The sequence below is a fragment of the Ahaetulla prasina genome, chromosome 3 (genome assembly GCF_028640845.1).
Source record: "Ahaetulla prasina isolate Xishuangbanna chromosome 3, ASM2864084v1, whole genome shotgun sequence".
NCBI classification, from domain to species: Eukaryota; Metazoa; Chordata; class Lepidosauria; order Squamata; family Colubridae; genus Ahaetulla; species Ahaetulla prasina.
The window spans coordinates 112,236,594-112,256,548 of record NC_080541.1 but is presented as its reverse complement, the minus strand read 5'-3'; positions in this window follow the sequence as shown (position 1 = coordinate 112,256,548).

Here is a 19,955-nt window from a genome sequence, read left to right as displayed (position 1 = left end):
TGGCCTGTCTGATCATCCTGGTGCATCAACTTGCAAACCCAGCAGTGACCCGGACCCAATTAAAGACTGATGCATCACTGCCAGATGACCTAACCAAGTTGTTGAAGGAAGCCCTAAATACAGATGACTGGTTATTAGCCCACTCACATGAATGTACCCTCTACGATGGTGTCCTGGAGCAAGAGGGGCGTGGCCCATCAGGCAGCCGACCCGGAAAGAAGATTAATCATGAAGGCCACATGTAGCGTCATCATAATTACATCTCCAACATTTTGCTTGCATATCTGGATACATACACGATAATTTCTTAGGATCTAAATGCCATCTGTAAAACTTTTTATAAAAATTTTCCCTTAAATTTAACATTTCTAACCCAAATTTTTTCCCAAGTTTCCAATAATATTGGGTCCTGAAAATTTGGTGCCCACTTTATCATACAGTCCTTTACCAAATCCCTTTCAGAGTCTATTTCAAGTAGCACATTATACAATCTCTTTATATGCTCCTGAGATTGATTTCTAATTTGCTTTACCAAATTTTCCTTTCTGGACTATACCAATTTTCTGATCTTCCTTCCATCTAGCACGTAACTGCCCGTATTGGAACCAAGTATAATTTTTCCCTTCTTCTTTTAATACGTGCAAAGATTTTAATTGCAAACTACCACTTTCAGTATACAAAAGATCTTTATATGTAATCATTTCCTGATTATGTTTTAAATTTATGTTTTTTATTTTATGTCTAGGACTTGCCCACATGGGAATCTTGTAATTTAATTTATAAAAATATTTCTTCCAGACATGCAAGAGAGCAATTCTTAACACATGGTTTTTAAAAGCCTTATCCACTTTATCATAAATTAAATATGCATGCCATCCATATAATAAATCATAACCTTCTATGTTCAAAATTCTCTCCTCCGTTAGATTAAACCAATCACTTATCGTAGAGAGAATAGCTGCTTCCTAATATAATTTAAAATTAGGCATTTTTAAGCCTCCCCTTTCCCATGAACCTTGAATTATTTTCATTTTCACCCTGGCCTTTTTACCTTCCCATATAAATTTGTTAATTCCAGTCTGCCATTCCTCCAAATTTTTGTCTTTCTTAATTATTGGTATCATCTGAAAGAGGAATAAAAATCTAGGTAAAACGTTCATTTTAATAGCAGCTATTCTCCCCAACAACGATAACTGCAATTTTTTCCAAACCATCAAGTCCTTCTGAACTTTTTGCCATAAGACCTCATATTTATTCTTATACAATTTCACATTTGATGATGTAATATAAACCCCTAAATATTTAACCTTTTTTACAATTTCAAATCCTGTTATTTTCTCTAATTTTTCTTTCTGTTGTTTGGTCATATTTTTTATTAGTGAGAGATTGAATTCTCTACTGGAACAATATTTGAGATGTTACATTATCAACAAGATAATTTGGCAGGTCTACTACCTTTTGCGGAGTGACCTACAATAACTCTATACATAGCAGCACTGGTTTCACTCTATTCAAGGTGGCTTCTGGTCAGGATTTTGTTCCAATCCCAGAATTACCTGAAGAGAAACCATCAATTCCATCGCTGGCTGATTGGATAAGTACAATTACAAAGCACCTGGAAAATTACTCGCAAGGCTTTAGATGATGCACATTGAGTGCATAAGAAACAAGCGGAGAAGAAAAGAGCTCCTGTTCTGTCCCCTCCCGGCCTCAGCCACACGAGCTGGCTAAACGAGCCAGTAATTGAGTTCACGGCTGCTATCAGCCCTGGCAGGGAATCTGCAGCTGCCTGCCTAAGGCTCCCTTATCTTGGGGTTGCTGGGCAATCCAGCCCGAATGTTCAGCTCAATTCTCCATGAGTCAAAGAGTTCAGCTCACTTCTCCACGAGTCAAAGAGTTCAGCTCAATTTTTGCTTGTCACGGAAAAGAGCAGCCAGGGCTGCTTTTATACTCTGTGGGGTGTGGCTCCGTGACTCAGCACTCTCTAGGCCTGCCCCATCCCTTCCTTTGTTGTAGCCGCCTCTTGTATCTCCGAAACCTGGGATCCAGCCAGGTCTGATTGCCAGCAGCCGGGTCTGGAGGCGTGGCCTGGGGGGGGGGGAAAGAGTCAGGGGACGGAAGCCTCATTATCTCCTCCACCTCACCTGCCTCTGGGTCCTGGAGCTGAGCCAGAGGAGTTGGTGTTCCAGAGGTAAGTCCTGATGGCCCTTCCCCCTCACTTTCCGAGTCACTTTCTGGCAGGGGGCCCGGCTCGGGGGGCACAGACACAACAGCTCTGGAGAAAAAATTCCAAGAGGGAGATAAAGTTTTCCTCTCGACCAAATATTTACAAATGACTCAGAAATCAAAGAAACTTGGACCTAAATATGTTGGTCCTTTCCCCATTGTGAGAGTGATCAATCCAGTTACCGTTCAACTGGAACTACCAAAAACTTTGCGAAGAATTCACCGTTTTCCATGTTAGTTTAGTGAAACTTGAAGACACATCCTCTATTAGATCCTTAGTTACTACTCCTCCAGTGCCAATTCTGATTGAAGGAGAACAATATTTTGAAGTTAAAGAGATTCTAAACTCTAGAAAACACAGGGGTAAAGCCCAATACCTAGTGGCCTGGAAACATTTCCCTTTGTCCCAAGCGGAATGGGTTAACAAGGAGGATGTGCAGGCCCCCAGAAAAGTACCACTATTCTATGAGAAGTTATCCTGACAAACCTTAACTAATCTCTCTTTTCCTTCTAAGACTAATGTCCTTTCTGCAGGAGAGCTGAATGTCAGCCTCCGCATGCTACTTTGTTTTATTACTTAGTTAACAATGTAAGCTGCCCTGAGTCTTCGGAGAAGGGCGGGATATAAATGTAAATAAAAAAAAATTGTTTTAACTGTTATATTGATTTCTTTAGTGTTAAGTATTGGGAATGGAGTAATGTTCTTTAAGGCTCCTTCGGCTGCCATAAAGGGGGGGGGGAGGAGTTTTATCCTGAACTGAAACCCATTGATTCAAATTCCAAGAGCAGGCTTATTCCAACGGACTCTGCATACCAGACAAGTGAAAACCATCGGAAGAAGAACACCACGTGATACCTGAGGAGAAATGGATTGGACCCGGCTGTTTGACCTTTGAAGGGAGGAGGGATGAATAAGGGATATGTATGTTTAAGACACTCCTACTATTCAGAACTTGCTTTACTTTCGTTGCTTACAGCTCAGTAAAAGATACCTTTCTCTACAAATAATGGGGTTGGGGTTTTTCTTTCTTGAGTTTTGAAAGGAGGCACGCCTGACACAGCCCGTCATCACGAAGCGTGGCTTGGTCAAATTTCTCCCTCAATTGCTCTAAGGATTCACCTCAGGTCCGAAGTAGGGATTTTGGGGTTGTAACCTCTTCCCACTTCTTCATCCATTTCTATCTATCTAGTTCGCTTATGGGTTACTCCAAACGGTGGGAGCTAGGGTAGGGGAATTTGATTTTGGCTGCTTTAGGGACCTTTTTCCACCAATACTCATCCTTTCTGCTTTGGTAACTAAGGCGGGCACCCCGGACATCTCGGTTTCCATGGTCAGAGTAGGCTGCACTTGGGTTCTGATTGGGCTGCTGGTTCCTGGAGTTCCCTGGCTGGGAGTAGGACCTGCCTCCTTCTGAGTTGCCAGGGGTAGGCTTTCTTTAGAGATTCCGCCCTCTGCCATGTTGGCCTGAGTTTCTCTCCATGCACCCCAGATACTGGAGAGCAAGTGGACAGTCTGGAGCTCAGGTGTCTCAGTCATTTTTGGTTAGTTTTTGGAGAGCTGGCTTGCTGTCAGGGTCCCGACCAATGCCCCAATAAAACCAGGAGCCTCAAGCCATTTAGCAAGGCATGGCGGGTCAGCTCACGAAACTCTTGGGTGTATTCTGCCACTGACCTCTGCCCCTGGGTCTTCATCCTGGTCTTAGCCTTGCGTTTAGCTAGTGGATCCTCGAATTGCCAGTGGATCACCATCATAACCTGTTCATAATCTCTTAGCTGGGGGGCATTATCATTTGTAACGAGTGACCATCCAATCTACTGCAGCCTCTTCCAGAGCCATGGAGACACATCTCACTTTGGCTGCCTCCGATCCGAAGTTCTCTCTATACTCCTGAATGTGATTCCAGACTTGAGCTAGGAAGAATCCTAGGGCTATGGAATCCCCTCCATATTTTACTCAGCAGAGAAACCTTAGGAATTCGGCACCTTGCAGAAGCAGCAGTTCCTGGGGCAGCGACTATCAAAGCTGCCCTCTGCAGAGTGACAGGCCATCGCTGGGGTTGTGGAGACAGTGGCTCCCACTGCTGCCTCACCAGCCTCTCCATGCACTGGCAGATCATGCTTCTATGCAAGGGCCTCCTGAGCTCTCTGACTCTTGATTGCTTCATGCAGTAGTTGCAAAGCATGGATCAGCAGGCAGTCCTCTTTGTCAGATTCTGGCTGGACACAATCTCCATGTTGGCCTCAGATGAGAGTCACCCCCGGGGGGTGCTCCTCAGGGTCTTCCAAGTGTCCTAAACCCAGCGACCATCTGGCTTGGACTGGAATTTCAAGTTGCAGCTCCTTCAGGCATTTCATCTCCTCATGGCACCTGTGTGGCTCGTGGGTGGTTGACCCCAGGGCTCCAGACTCTTCCTGGTTGCTCCCGTTTATCGACATTGTGTGCTCAGCCTTTGTAAGGACCAGCTTCACCCCCTTTCCAAGAAAGTATGAATTCTTTTTTTAAAAAATAAAATAAAGTTGGTTTTTTTTAAACACGCACATGACATACAATGCATTTTTTCTGAACAGAATATTTGCCAGGTTTCATATTCATACAACTTTTAGTTCTCTTCTAACACACCTAATATGCTTACATAGATATATTTTCTCTCATTTTTATTTTCCTTCTTTTATTTATGTTGTGTATCAAATCTTACCCTTCACCCTGAATTCTAACCTTTTATCAACTTTTCTCTGCCCCCCCTTACTCCCTTTATATTAAACCCTTTATTTCCCAGTTAATATTTGTAATCTTTTATATATACTACTTATCAGACATCAAAATCAGTCATATATTTGCAGTTCAATAGCAATTCATATAGTATTAACCATAGTCAAAAAAGAAAAGAAAAAAAAGAAAAACTCAATTTATCTTCATGGTATCATTTCTAATGCTTTTAGTAAATTCCATAGTTACATTTAAAGACTTTTTATAGTTTCAAATTCCATTATTAGCAGTTAAATCATTTACTATATTGCCAACTATTTTTTGTACTTTCAAGTTTTATTATTGATATTAGAAACCATTTACTATATTTTCAGTTATTTTTTAATTTTCCTTTTTTCTTTCTCCTTTTTTCTCTTAGAATTCTTTGCTCTCTTTGCTTGTCCTGTATTTTCATCCACTCTCCTTCTCCTCTCTTCCCCCATTTTTATCTTCTCACGTTTAATCCCAATGTGGTCCTTTAACTTTGTATTTTTTCCTCTCCTTTCCTTTCCTCTTTTTTTTCTCCTTGTCTCTTTCTTCCCTTCTTATTTTTTTTTAAATAATTTTTTATTTCCATTTTTCAACATCATATTTATGTACAAACTATTATTCATCATTAATCATTAATTTTTATTTATTACTGATTCAGGCCTGCCCGACTGCCACTTCCTTACTACACAACCTCCCTCTCTACCCTCTACTACTTTCCCCCTTCATCCCCTTCACTTTACTACTTCCACTCCTCCTTCTCCACTCCTCCCTTCTTCCACCCTATCTAACCTTCTTATTCCCCTCCTCCTTCTCTACTCATTCCTACCTACTTTCTTCCCTCCTTCTACTCCTCTCTCCTTTTCTTCCTGAAATGGCAGTCGAGCATCCCCAATATCATTTTAAATTTTAATTTCATATCTTCAAAATTACTGTACATTAATAATCAGTCCATGTATCACTTGTTGATTCATTTCCCCTTTACCCCTCCTCCCCTTCCCCCAGACTTCCCAGAGCAAATACCGGGTATTATGACCAACAATCACAAGCTAAAGTATACAAAATATACATAACCTCCCACCTTAAAAATTTAAAACTATAGATCCTCACAATAAAAATAAAAAGATAGGAAAGAATAATAAAAAAAAGAAAAGAAACAATACCAACTTCACATATTACTTCTTCTTACAGTCCATTTTTAAAATTAATCCATCTTCTCAAATTCGATTTTTTTTTCCACTTGTATATTCCTTCAAATTTCATGTCCATTTCTCAAATTACAGTCCATCTTCTCGAACTCAAATTTTTATCACTTATATATTTCTTCAATTGCCATAACATTTAATGTCCATTCTTCTTACAGTCCATTTTAAAAATTAGTCCATCTTCTAAAGTTCAATTTTTCCCCCCCGCCCACTTATATATTCCTTCAAATTTCATAAGTCCATTTCTTAAATTACAATCCAGCTTCTCAAATTCAAATTTTCATCACTTATATATTTCTTCAATTGTCATAAGATTTAATATTCAGTCTTCCAATATTACTCCATCAATCAAATATCAAGCAAATAATCATTTAGACTACATCCACAATATAACAGTAAACAGTTAAAATCATTACATCCACATTATCTAAATTCATAAATTTCACTTTCCATCCTTCACAATTGAGTAATATCATCCCATAGATTTATACCATACAAATAGCAAATAACAAAAATCCTATAATTTATATCCTAAACAAATCAATTCCAAAAATTAACCATAATCATCCTATTCACATCTTAAACATTCCTCCCTCTCCATTCTATTTTCCATCATTTCCAAACCAGTTAACTTAGCATCTAACAACAAGGGATTCCCACTCTTTAAAACATTAATATAAAAATGTCTCGCTTTCATAACTGAATTAAGAAAATACTTTCTACCTCTAAAATTCACTGACAAACCCATTGGGACTTCCCATCTAAAATATATCTGATATTTCTTAAACTCATCCACCAAAAAGCAAATTCTCTTCTGTTTCTTAACATTTTAGGAGGAATTTCCTTCATCATTTTATATCTTGTCCCAATATTTGAAATTTATTTTATAAAAGGCTTGCAAAATTTCATACCTAACCTTTTAGTTGTAAAATAAATAACCACATCCCTAGGTACTCTATTTTGTCTTGCCCACCAAGAATTAACACGATAAATTCTTTCAATATTAGTCTCAAAATCTTCTGGCTCCACACCTTTATCTGAGCAAAGGCTTGCGTAAAATCTCCTTTAAATTTTCCTTCCTATTTTGTTTCAACCCCTCACCCTTATAGCATATTCCATTAATCTATATTGTAATATTACTCTTTCTTCATCTGCCCTATCTACCTTTGCCTTTATATCTTCCATCTTATTATCTAAGTTCCAATTGTTTTGATTTTTTTGAATTTCTTCTATTTTCCTTTGCAACTCTAAATTAGCTTTATTAAATTCTGCAAGATCGTCCTGCATCTGAATACAAGAGCTTAATATTTGCGCAATTGCATCCTTTACCATTTTCATTTCCCTCTTCTGCTCTTCCACCACTTCCTTGAAATCCAACATCTCTTTCTCTATTTCGTCAAATTTTTGATCTATTTCTAAAAAGTGACTCTCCAAAAACTCCTGTAAAGAATTTCTTACTTCCTTTTTGATTTCTTCTTTTAATTTTTGAATCTGAGCTAAAGAAATTTCAAAGTTTTTAATGACTTTTGGCACTATTTGCTTAAGGACTTCCGGTTTTGGCTCCGCTTCATGCAGAAGCAGCTATGATTTAGCTGCTAACTCCCTAGTCTGTAAGCTGTCAGGACATCGTAAATCTGGGTCCGACAGCTTGGAATTCTTTCCTTCGGGCAAAGAAGGAAAAGATGAGCAATTAGGTTGAGGTTGAGATGCCCTAATAAGCTTTTAAAGCTTGCGGGAAGTTCTCCTTCTATAACCTGATAAGTTCCTGGCTGGGTGAGGCATTTGCCTTTATGGCAAACAAACGAAGCATCCAATTTCCACGGCAGGAATTGATTTATGATGGATTGTAACGTGGACGGAGCAGAAACTGGAGTTCTAGCACCTGTTTGTAAGAAGACTGTAAGCCCCTGAGGATTTATTTGCTGCAAAGATAGGAGAGAAGAAAGCAAATGGCGGTTTTGTGGAATGTGTGTACGGAAAACGAAAGTAGAAATGCTTACTAACGGCTAGTGTTGAAATAGAAGAAAGAAGATATATAGAAACATACTGACTAAACGGAAGACATGAGAATTTTATGATTTATATCTTTTCTTTTTCTTTGGGATTATAGTGATTTAGAAGAAAAGTTTTTTGAATTTTTTTTTTCTAAATATTTTTTCTTTTCTCTTGGTCTGTTATTAAGTTATATATATATTTTTTTAAAAAATGGCTTTTAAGCAAATAGTGCCAAAAGTGTGTTGAAATAGAAGATACATAGGAAGATACTGACTAAATGGAAGAAATGAGAAGCTTATGATTTATATTTCTTCTTCTTCTTTGGGATTATAGTGATTTAGAAGATAAGTTTTTTGAAACTTTCTTTTCTAATTTTTTTTCTTCCCTCCTTATTTTTATCTGCCCTCCTAGTTTGCAATATTTTTCCAGCTACTCTCTTTATTCCCCTTTTGAGTATTCCTCTTTTACCACTGTCAATCCCAGTGTAATCTTTTAAGTTTTTTGTGCTTTTTCTTTTTCCCCCTTCTTTCTCACTTTGTCTCTTTGCACCCTTTCTGTTTTTCACATCACTGTTTTTTCTCTCATTATTCCCCATACAATTAGTATTTTTTTTAATCTTCCAAAACATTCTCTTGCTTCTTCTTCATAGTTTCTCTGTTTTCTTGTGTAGGTTCCAACACAATTCCTAATTCATCTGATTTCAATTGTCCATAAAAGGTAAAGGTAAAGGTTCCCCTCGCACATACATGCTAGCCGTTGCTGACTCTAAGGGGCGGTGCTCATCTCCGTTTCAAAGCTGAAGAGCTGTCCGAAGACATCTCCGTGGTCATGTGGCCAGCATGACTCTACGCCAAAGGCGCATGGAATAATTTTTTTATAATAATTTATATAATAATTATAATTATATAATATAGTATATTATATTATATATATATATATATATATATATATATATATATATATATATATATATATATATATATATATATATATATATATATATATATAATATATAATATATTATTATATATAATAATTATATATATTATATAATTATATAATTATATATATTATAATAATTATATATTATAATAATATATATTATTATATATTATTATATATAATATTATATATATTATATATAATATAATAATATATATAATATAGTGTGTATATATATATATATATATATATATATATATATATATATATATATATATATATATATATATATATATATATATATATATATATATATATATATATATATATATATATTTTCTGAGGTTTTTGGTGTTTGTATGTAGATCTTTGGTTATTGGATTTTCTCCGCGTAAAATTGGAAGTGTCTTGGCGACGTTTCGTGAAGTTTCATTCGTCATCTTCAGGCTTCAGCTTCGTGCTTCTGGGAGCAATGTGTGATCGCAGCTGTTTCTTCCTTTTAACTGCTAGTGGGGGTTTGAACTGATTGGGTGGGAGCTTGGCTGTGCTCTGATTGGATGGGGTTTATTTTTGGTGCTCTGATTGGATGGGGATGTGTCCTCTTTGGGTGGGGGCTTGGTTGTGCTCAGATTAGTCTGAGCTGCAGGGGGATTTGAGCTGGTGAGCTGCATAGCTGTTGTTTGGCTTCGTGTTCGTGGTCGTGCTACATCTTCATAGTGGGTGTCAGTCTGCTGCATGTATGGATTGGAGGGGTTTGAAATGGTTAATCTTGCAGCTGTGGTCTGGCTTCTGGTCCTTGGTCGTGCTTCATGATCAGTGTGGGTTTGGGTCTGCTTTCTGGGTGGATGTGTGGTGGTGACATCCTGTGTGGACCTCGTGAGTGTGGGTCTGGTGTCATTCCTCGTGTTAGGGACACGTTTGTCAATAAGGGCAGGTTTCCAAATGGCTGGTAGGCGGGAGGTATCATCTCGTTTGTTCATGCTGTGTGAGTGTTTTTCTATCTCGATGGCTTCTCTGATTATTCTGTTGTTAAAGTGTTCAGTTTTGGCGATAGTTCTGGTCTTTTTAAAGTCAATATCGTGTCCTGTGGCTTTAAGGTGTTGGACCAGGGAAGAAGGTGGTTCCTCTTTTTTGACTGAGTTCTTGTGTTCTTCAATGCGAGCACTTATTCTTCTGTTGGTTTGTCCAATGTATGTGGTGGGGCAGGCAGTGCATGGGATTTCATATACTCCTTGATTTTCTAACTCAATTTTGTCTTTGGGGTTTCTTAAGATAGTGGATACTTTTTGGTTTGTGCAGAATGTTGTCTTGATGTTGTGTTTGTGGAGGATCTTGCTGATTCTGTCTGTGGTGCCTCTTATATATGGGAGGAGGGCTGTGCCATTTTCTTGTTCTCTGTCTTGGATTTTAGTAGGGGGTTCTTTTTGGATTAGTTTGGTAATCTTATTTCTCTGGAATCCATTGGATGTTAGTATGTTAGTGAGAGTGTGTAGTTCGGTTTTTAGGTGTTGTTCGTCAGCTAAGCGTTTTGTTCTGGAGATGAGTGTCTTGGCTACGGAGTTGATCTCTGCTGGGTGGTGGTGTGAGAGTGCGTGCAGATAGCGGTTTGTGTGTGTTTTCTTCTGGTAGATGGTGTGTCCTAGAGAGCCATTGGGTTTCCTGTAGACTAAGACATCTAGGAAGGGAAGTTGGTTGTTAACTTCTGCTTCCATGGTGAACTGTATTTTGGGGTGTAGGCTATTGAGGTGTGTGAGGAAGTTGTCAAGTTTTTCTTTCCCGTGTGGCCAGATTATGAAGGTGTCATCTACATATCTGAGCCAGAGTTTGGGTTTGTGATCAGATTTTTCTAGAGCTTGGGTTTCAAAGTGTTCCATGTAGAGGTTGGCAATGACAGGTGAGAGGGGTGATCCCATGGGTGCTCCTTCTATTTGTTTGTATTTTTGTCCATTATAGATGGACTGTAGTCTTAGTCTAGGGGCCGGGATAGCTCAGGCAATAGAGAAGCCTGTTATTAGAACACAAAGCCTGCAATTACTGCAGGTTCGAGCCCGGCCCAAGGTTGACTCAGCCTTCCACCCTTTATAAGGTAGGTAAAACGAGGACCCAGATTGTTGGGGGGGCAATAAGTTGACTTTGTAAAAAATATACAAATAGAATGAGACTATTGCCTTATACATTGTAAGCCGCCCTGAGTCTTCGGAGAAGGGCGGGGTATAAATGTAAAAAAACAAACAACAAACAACAAACACCCAAAGAGGACACATCCCCATCCAATCAGAGCACCAAAAAACCCCCATCCAATCAGAGCACAGCCAAGCTCCCACCCAATCAGTTCAAATCCCCACTAGCAGTTAAAAAGGAAGAAACAGCTGCAGTCACACATTGCTCCCAGAAGCACGAAGCTGAAGCCTGAAGATGACGAATGAGACTTCGTCGAAACGTCGCCAAGACACTTCCAATTTTACGCGGGAGAAAACCCGAATAACCAAAGAGATATATATATATATATAGGTCTTTGGTTGTTCGGGTTTTCTCCCGTGTAAAATTGGAAGTGTCTTGGCGACGTTTCGACGAAGTCTCATTCACGGAGAAAACCCAACAACCAAAGACCTATATACAAACACCCGTGAAAACCTCAGAAAACAAATATATATATTTATATATATATATAGGTCTTTGGTTGTTCGGGTTTTCTCCCGTGTAAAATTGGAAGTGTCTTGGCGACGTTTCGACGAAGTGTCTTGGCGACGTTTCGACGAAGGAAACCCGAACAACCAAAGACCTATATACAAACACCCGTGAAAACCTCAGAAAACAAATATATATATTTATATATATATATAGGTCTTTGGTTGTTCGGGTTTTCTCCCGTGTAAAATTGGAAGTGTCTTGGCGACGTTTCGACGAAGTCTCATTCGTCATCTTCAGGCTTCAGCTTCGTGCTTCTGGGAGCAATGTGTGATCGCAGCTGTTTCTTCCTTTTAACTGCTAGTGGGGGTTTGAACTGATTGGGTTCAAACCCCAATTATAACTATTATTATTATAATAATAATAGTTTATATTATATATTATAATAATAATAGATTATAACTATATAATATAGTAATCATTTCTTTTATTTCTCTTTAAAGTCATATGCATCCTTTTCATCATTTCCATTATTTCTTGTGCCATTCTGTACTTTATGAGTTGTATTTCATCTTTTGTTATTAAAGTCATATAGCTTGCAGGCAGAAGAATCCTTCCCCCAAAGTTCACACTGGTCTTATCACTTAAAAAAATTTTTCCCCCACAACACGTTAGTCATTGTTATTTTTCCTTCTGCCTGAGGGTGTCTCTTTCTAATCCACAGTTCCAAACAACAATCTGCAAAAGTATCCTTTTTTTTTTTTAAAGCCATATTTTATTTCTCCTTTTTTTATTCCTCTCAAAAGTTTGATTTAAAGTCCGTGTCCAAATCTGTATCTTTTAAGCTCCAGTCCAAATCCAATTTAAAGGGGAAAGGGGAAGTCAGAGAAGTGACTTCCCATCATTCCATCCTCAGAATATAAATAAGTCCATTGTTGATATTCCTTCAATACATAGGAACAGGTGACCTGGTAGGAAGATGGCGGTGATCAGGTAGGGTGTTGAGGCTCTTGCTCTGATGCCCACCACACTCTACCAATCCATCACATCCCTATCTTCGTGATCCAAATCCGAAACCGGATCGGTTCACAGTAATCGACTCCAGCTCCGTGAGTAGTAGCTGTTCCTGATTCCCCAAAGCTCTAAGAGGTTTCCCTAAAGCATTCCCCAAAGCTCTGAGAGGTTTTCCCAAAGCATAACAAAGGCTTCATGAGGTTTCCCCGAAGCACTTTTAAAACTCTGCACTGAGAAGGTTCCGTGAAAGGGATTCCCTGAAGCACAGGGAGAGGGATTCCCCAAAGCGCAAAAGAGGTTCCGTGAGAGGAATTCCCTGAAGTGCCGAAAAGGCTCCATGTGTCAGCTTTATACACCATGAGGATCTCCCTCAGAGAAAGCTGACTCCCGAAAGTGCAGAGAAGCTGATTATTCAAAGCACAGAGAAGGCTCCATAAGAGGGATTTCCCGAAGCGCCAAGAAAACTCTATAAGGATTCCCCTGCTCATTTAGGAATGTGATAGAATAGAATAGAATTTTTATTGGCCAAATGTGATTGGACACACAAGGAATTTGTCTTGGTGCATATGCTCTCAGTGTACATAAAAGAAAAAATACGTTCATCAAGGTACAACATTTACAACACAATTGATGGTCAATATATCAATATAAATCATAAGGATTGCCAGCAACAAGTTATAGTCATACAGTCATAAGTGGAAAGAGATTGGTGATGGGAACTATGAGACGATTAATAGTAGTGCAGATTCAGTAAATAGTTTGACAGTGTTGATGGAATGGATATGATTGTCCTTGATTCTCCATAGCTTTGACTCCGTGAGGATTTTAATTACCTTAAAACGCTCCTTTAAACTCCCACATAAATTTAAACTCCCACCGAAACTTCCTCCACCATTTTAAACTGGATTGGATTTGAATCTACCACCATTTTAAAAACCCTCCCACCGGAAGACTACATCACAACACAAAGGACAGCATCTAAAAGCACGCTAGCTAAAAGCTGCAGGAAACGGGCTGCTGTTTGTCTTCTAAGCAAAGGAGTCAAGGTTCTAAAAGCCGCTAGCTTTTAGAACAGAGTTGCTGGTGCCCTAATAACAAACTCTGCTGCTTTTCAAACTGACACTGCTGCTGCCCTTTTGTTCCGAAGCTGCTGCTGCTGCCTCTGAAGACAGCAACACCCCACACTTTCATTGCTATCTTTCAACTAGCGATTCATCTACTAATCTAGCATCTGGTATAATTAATTGATAGTTATTTCCTATTTATCCTTAATTGCGTAGCTATTTTTGTCATACAACTATATTCCATTAAGTAAGGGTTAACTATAGAAGCTTTATAATTATATAATACAATTCTAATATTGATCATTAATTATCATTATTATCATTTATCAATTATCAAATATCATTAGTCATTAATTAATTAGCACTGAATAGCTAAATATCCAATCATCTAATTAATTAATTATTAGCAACTCAATAGTTAAGTAAATTGACATTATTTATTGTTCTATGTTAATTGATTTATTATTGACATTAATTTGTTATCTGATTAATTACTTGTTAGTTACTATTTCATTTTGTAAAATACTGACGGAACATTGACCATGCCAGGCAAAAACTCCAACAGATCTGCCAAACACCCTCAAACAAAAGTTATCACTACAAACAATGACTCAAATGATTCCAGAATATGCTATAAATGTAACGAATCTATAAACGAATGTGATGAATTCAAGAAATGCCAATTATGTACCAATTATGCCCACCACAACTGCCTGAAAATAAACAAATTGATAGCCAATTTCCTACAATCAGATCCTACATTTATCCATATATGCGCTCCATGGCATAGGGCCGGGTTACTTACGGGACCGCCTGCTGCTACCGAATACCTCTCACCGACCCGTGCGCTCTTACAGAGAGGGACTCCTCAGGGTGCCGTCGGCGCGACAGTGTCGTCTGGCGACACCCAGGGGAAGGGCCTTCTCTGTGGGGCTCCGCCTCTGGAACGAACTCCCCAGGACTTCGTCAACTTCCGGACCTCCAACCTTTCATGAGCTTAAAACCCACTTATTCATCTGCGCTGGACTGGGTTAGTTTTTAAGTTTATGGGTTTTTTAATGGGTTTTAGTCCTAAATTTTAATTGAGGCCAATTTAATAAGTTTTTTAATTGTATTTTAATTGTATTTATAGTGTATTGTGTATTTTTTACTTGGCTGTGAACCGCCCTGAGTCCTTCGGGAGAAGGGCGGTATACAAATTTAAATAATAAATAAATAAAAAATAAATAAATATATGTCCATCTTGTTTTCCAAAATTCGACTACTTAATTGCCATGTCTGATAGGGTTCATATCTTGGAAACAACTATAAAGACACAACAAACTATCATCGACTCCATTGAAGCAAGCTTAGAAACAAGAATACTAGCATGTTTTGAACCACGTTTCACATATCTTGAAAAAAAAATCACAGCACAAAAAAATGAAAATTCAGCAGATCAAAATCTTGCCAATCCAACAAACATTACCTAAACCACAACCTAAACCACAAATATCTGCCAACCAACCAAACAACTTAGCCATACTCATAAAAGATATCGAGAGAGAACTAAAACATCAAAATGCTATATTATTTGGATTAGATAACACCAGTGAACCAGATATCACTACGGTTCGTAACATCATTAAAAACTATAATATAGTTTAGAGGGGTAGAAGAGGGAGAAGAGTGGAGGGTGGAGGGAGGAGAGGAGGTAGATAAGAGAAGGAGAGGAAGGTTTGGAAAGTAAAAGAAGGTAGAAGAGGGAAGAAGGTTAAAAAGGGGGGTGGTGACTGGGCAGGCCCGACTAATTGTATATAACTGTACATTGGATGAATTATTTGATAAGATTGTAAAAATAAAACTTTTTTATAAAAAAAAACAACAAAAAACTATAATATACCCACCATCTTCCCTGATGAAATAATCGAAGTCTCCAGAGATGGACCAGAATACAAAAACAGTGATGGCTTAGTGGTGCCTAGATTCTGTAGAGTCATCTGCATAAATGAGACCAGCAAACAAAAGTTCATCTTTGCTATAAACTCAAATGTCAGAACGAACCCCTACCACAGCAAACTTAGATCACAGCCTGATCTATCATTTCTGCAACAGATCCACTCCCGCGAACTCCGCACAGAACTCAAACGACAGCAAGACGAAGGTGAATCCAACCTATACATTGACTACCGTGCTGACTGAATAAAAAGAAAAACCTACAATCAATTGCCCAACATCTAACCCTCTATCACCCAACATCCAACTATCCGTTGTACAGAACTTTCAACCAGCCGTCATCCAAAACTAGGTCGCACGCCCCTTATTTCCTCTATACCAGCCACTGCCGAACTTAAATGCAAACTGATAAATGCAAGAAGCATTGTAAACAAAATGCCTGAATTTCTCCTCCTGTTAAATACTGGTACATTTGACATTATATTTGTATGCAAAACATGGCTGAATTCATCCCTCCCTGACTCCATCATTTCAGACAGAGAATATCATGTTTTCCGGTCCGATTGCGAAACCCGTAGGGGAGGTGGAGTGGCTATCTTTTACAAAAAGACACTGAATCTAAAAAATATTCACGCTACACATAAACTCGCTCTTCCACAAACTATTGTCTGCGAACTGTCCTTTAACATCACACTTCGCTTCTTGCTATGCTACAGAGCCCCTGACTACGACAACGCACATGCGAACAAGTTAACCACACTACTAACATGGGCTGCCTCTTGCCCTTATCCTCTCATCTTCCGGGGTGACCTCAACCTACCTCTTATTAATTGACAAATGAATGTACAACTGAACTCATCCATACTACCCTGTACAATGCTGTTACAAATCTAGGTCTTGATCAACTAGTAACTAACAATATAAGACTCAACAACTGCCTTGACCTCATCTTCTGCAACAACGCAAACTCAATTTATGGACTACAAATAAAAGAACCCTTTTCCAACCGTGACCCACAGCATGATAGACTTTTGTCTCAATATATGCCCTTACAATAATCTCCATAATAATGGTATACCAAACTACAATTTCAAAAAAGCCAACTATGATCTTATAGACACCGACCTCTCATCTCTTAACGGCAAATTCTATTCTCTAACTGTATCACTGCTGAAGACCACTATAGTGTTTTCCTACTTGAAGTCAATAGAGTCATTAAACTATACGTACCACAAACCACCACCAAAATCAGGAAAAACAAATTACCCATATCAATAAAAAAGCTCCAATTCCCCCCCCCCCAAAAATCCCTCTGGCGAAAAAACAAAACTTTAAAAACCGCTACAAAAATATATGCCACCAAATAAGGATTGAATGCACCAATTACCACATCAAACAAGAAGAAGACCTTCTGCACACAAAATCCAATCGCACTTTCTATAATTTTGTAAACAACAAACTTAAAGACTCGAGATCCATCCCACCCCTAAAAGGATCTAATGGTAAAGAATGCAATGATGAAACAGTTAAAGCAAACCTCTTCAACACATTCTTCGGCTCAATCTTTGTTAACAGTAATGGCTCATACCCAACATTCCCCAGTCATACCAACAATGATTATCTAACACAAATAGATTCCACAGAAGATAATGTTGAAAAGGCACTTCACAGACTGAAACCATCTCTATCTATTGGACCTGATGGTCTATGTGCATACTTCTTAAAAAAGCTTTCCACTAATATAGCAGAACCCCTAAGCATAATCTTTGAAAAATCTTTCAGGATCAGCTCCCTTCCCAAACTATTGTCATGTCCCACTCCCACTCCGACGACCGGGTCTAGGAAGTCCGTATCAAGCGTGGCAACGAAGTCTCTGCAGCTTTGCCAAATTCCTTCCAGGTTTCTCAGGGCAGGCAGGAGTCCAAGTTGTGACTTCAGCAAACTAGATGAAACTTTGCTTGACTCAAGGTTGGAATGCCACAAGCAGGTCCTTTATATAGGCTGTGGGGTGTGACTCCATGACTCAGCATTTATCCAGGCCTGCCCCTCCCTTCCTTCTGCTGGGGTTACCTCTCAGATCTCCGGAAGCGAGGATCCTCCCATTGTGAATTCTCTTCAGCTGGATCTGCTGTCGGTAATTCCAGCACGTGGCTGGCTCCCTGCTCACACGCTGTAGGAGTGAGGTTTGTTTGTTCATTCCTGACATCCTGTCCAGGCATGGGGCTGGGGCCGGGGGCTGGAGGCATGATAGGCCGTTCATCTTCATTATCAGACTCAGAGTCTGATAACAGGCCCAGGTGTAGACGGGAGGGGCCCGGCTGAGGAGAGGAGGGAGGACGAGGCACAACAACTATGGTCACTAGCCACGGTCATCCCTGTCTTCAAAAAAGGAGACCCTAGCCTAGTTGAAAATTACAGACCAATTTCTTTATGCTGTGTCACCTGCAAAGTAATGGAATCAATAATCAACCAATCCATCACCCTCCACCTAGAAACAAACAACCTACTCTCTAACAAACAATTTGGTTTCAGAAAAAAATTGTCCTGTAATTTACGACTTCTTCACTGCAAAAACATATGGACTACAAATCTTGATCAGGGCAAAGCAATAGATGCAATTTACATAGACTTGTGTAAAGCTTTTGACTCTGTGGTACATGACAAACATCTCCTAAAACTAAAATCTTACAGCATCTCCGGACCCCTCCATAATTGGATAACAGAGTTCCTGTCAAACAGACAAGTGGTCAAAATAGGCAGTGCCCTATCAAATCTTGTTCCTGTCAATAGCGGCGTTCCCCAAGGCAGCGTTCTTGGACCAACACTCTTCATATTATACATTAATGACCTCTGTGACCATATTATAAGTAATTGTGTTCTCTTCGCCAATGATGTTAAACTATTAAACACTACCAACAATGTGGCTACCCTTCAAAAAGACCTTGACTTTGTGTCGGAATGGTCAAAAATTTGGCAACTCCAAATCTCAACCCACAAATGCTCTGTCTTACACATTGGAAAAAAGAATCAGAACACTAAATACAAGCTTGATGGACATGACCTTGTAGATGACCCTCACTCCGTCAAAGACCTTGGAGTTTTCATATCAAACGATCTAAGTGCCAAAGCCCACTGCAACTACATCGCAAAAAAGGCTTTAAGAGTTGTAAACCTAATCTTGCGTAGCTTCTTCTCCAGAAAGATTACAGCACTAACCAGAGCACACAAAACATTTGCTAGACCAATTCTCGATTACAACTCGCCTGTCTGGAGCCCACATCTCATTTCAGACATTAATACAATTGAGCATGTCCAGAAATATTTTACAAGAAGAGTTCTCCACTCCTCTGATCACAAGAAAATACCTTATGCCACTAGACTTGAAATCCTGGGTTTAGAAAATTTAGAACTCTGCCGCCTTCAGCATGACCTGAGTATAACTCATAAAATCATCTGCTACAATGTTCTTCCTGTCAAAGACTACTTCAGCTTCAACCACAATACATGAGCACACAATAGATTTAAATTTAAAGTGAACCGCTCCAATCTTGATTGTAGAAAATACGACTTCAGTAACAGAGTTGTTAATGCCTGGAATGCACTACTTGACTCTGTGGTCTCTTCCCAAAATCCCCAAAGCTTTAACCAGACTATCTACTGTTGACCTTACCCCATTCCTAAGAGGTGTGCATAAGAGCACCAGCATGCCTACCGTTCCTGTCCTAATGTTCCCTTTGTTTGTATCCAATTTGTATGGTTATTTCATGCTTATAGTTATATATATTGTTGTGTTTGACAAATAAATAAAAAATAAAATTAAAAAAAAGTTTCACCAAGTTTTAGTTATAGTTCCCCCAGCTTTCCTTTTATAATCCAAAAAATGTTCTGGGACTTTTCAAACCTCTCCAACTCTATTTGTTTTTTCCCCCTTCCATTTGGGGTGTTTCCAATTAAATTTCAGAAAGCCAAATTCCTTTCAGGTTTTAGGGTTAGTGTTTTCCTTTCTTTTTCTCCTTGCTGTGTTGATATTCCTCTCTCAATTTAGCTGCTGTTTCACCGCCGAGACATTTTTTGCCAAATTAAAATTAGTATCTTTTTCTTGTGAGTTGTTCATTTACTTCAATATTCTGTCCAAATCACCACTCCTGCTCAAAATCTTGGTCTAGTTGCCCCAGCTTAGTGATGGCTGCAATGGCCCCTGCCCCAGAGTCA